The sequence below is a fragment of the Buceros rhinoceros genome, unplaced genomic scaffold (genome assembly GCF_000710305.1).
Source record: "Buceros rhinoceros silvestris isolate BGI_N320 unplaced genomic scaffold, ASM71030v1 scaffold4945, whole genome shotgun sequence".
NCBI lineage: Eukaryota > Metazoa > Chordata > Aves > Bucerotiformes > Bucerotidae > Buceros > Buceros rhinoceros.
The window spans coordinates 50,273-51,983 of NW_010412195.1; the positions used below are offsets into that span (position 1 = coordinate 50,273).

The following is a 1,711-nucleotide window of genomic DNA, read 5'->3' on the forward strand; positions in this document are numbered from 1 at the left end:
GCCGATCAAGCCATCCTCTCCATATGCCTCCGCAGAGCCTCCCTACCCGCAAGCAGGTCAACACATCCACCTAACTTGGTGTCCCCTGCAAACCTACTGAGGGTGCACTCAATCACCTCACCCAGATCATCGATGAAGATGTTAAGGAGAACAGGTACCACCACTGAGCCCTGGGGAACACCACTGGTGACTGCCCACCAACTGAATTGAACTCTACTCACCACCACTCTCTGGGCCCAGCCAGCCAGCCAGTTTTTTTATACAGCAAAGAGTACACTCATCCAAGCCATGAGCAGACCATTTTTCCAGGAGAACGCTGGGGAAAACAGTGTCAAAGACTTTTCTAAAATCTAGGGAGACAACATCCACAGCCCTACCCTTGTCTACTAAGTGGGTCACCTTGTCATAGAAGATGATCAGGTTGGTCAAGCAGGACTTGCCTTTCATCAGCCCATGCTCACTGGGCCTGATCACCTGGTTGTCTTGTACATGTCACACGATGGCACTCAAGATGATCTGTTCCATAACCTTCCCTGAGACCAAGGTCAGACTGACAGGCCTCTAGTTGCCTGAGTCCTCCTTCTGGCACTTCTTGTAGATGGGCATCACATTTGCTAACCTCCAGTTGACTGGGACCTCCTGGTTAGCCAGGACTGCTGGTAAACAATGCAAAGTGGCTTTGTGAGCACTTCACCAGCTCCCTCGGTATCCTTGGGTGGATCCCATCTGGCCCCACAGACGTGCACATCTAAGCAGTAGAAAAGGTTCCTAACCATTTCTTCTTGGATTATGGGGCCTTCATTCCAATCCTCATCTCTATCTTCCAGTTCAAGGGGTTGGGCATTCAGAGAGCAACTGGTCTTACTGTTAAAGACTGAGGCAAAGAAGGGATTCTGTACCTCAGCCTTATCCTCATCTCAGGTCACTAGGTTTCCCCCCACATCTAGCAAAGGATGGAGATTCTCCTTAGCCCTCCTTTTGCTGTTGATGATTTTATAGAAACATCTTTTATTGCCTTTCATGGTAGTGGCCAGATTAAGTTCTAGCTGGGCTTCAGCCTTTTGAATTTTCTGCCTGCACTGCCTCACAAAACCCTTATAGTCTTCCTGAGTGTCCTGCTCCTTCCTCCATAGACTACAGACCTTCCTTTTCTTCCTGAGTTCCAGCCAAACCTCTCTGTTTAGTCAGGCCAGTCTTCCCTGCTGGCTCATCTTATGGCACACTGGTACAGCTTGTTTCTTGCCTTAGTGATTTCCCTCTTAAGGAAGTCCAGGACCGCTTTGCCCTTGAGGACTGTCTCCCAAGGAACTCTATCAACCAGTCTTCTAAATAGGCCAAAGTCTGCCCTCTGGAAGTCCAAGGTGGCAGATCTGCAGGTCTAATTCTTATGTGATCATTCCCAAACACTACCAGGATTGCTAGCACATCACTATCCCTTGTGTCTATACAATGGCTTGGCGCTCTACCTCCACTGGTATGGCAGGCCTAAGGACCTCACTAGCACAATATCCCAGGAACACTGATGTGCCACACCTAAGCTTATCTGCAGCGAGCCTCATTTTACCCCTTTCTCCCTTCAAATCTAGTTTAAACCTCTTTCAATGCGTCCTGCCAATCTACGGGGACGTGAAAGTACAAGTAGTTCCAGTGAAATTATAAAGCATCACTTTACATGAGAAGGGACTATAAAATTAAGCTCTGCCCCCCCCCC

General features: G+C 48.7%; 1 protein-coding gene across 1 annotated transcript in view; it reads right to left on the reverse strand.

The window, feature by feature from the left end:
- Window positions 1-1,711, reverse strand: part of LOC104493581 (follistatin-related protein 5-like) — a gene marked incomplete at its 3' end in the record, with an annotated part of 62,496 nt that overhangs the window by 41,981 nt on the left and 18,804 nt on the right. The window lies entirely within an intron of this gene.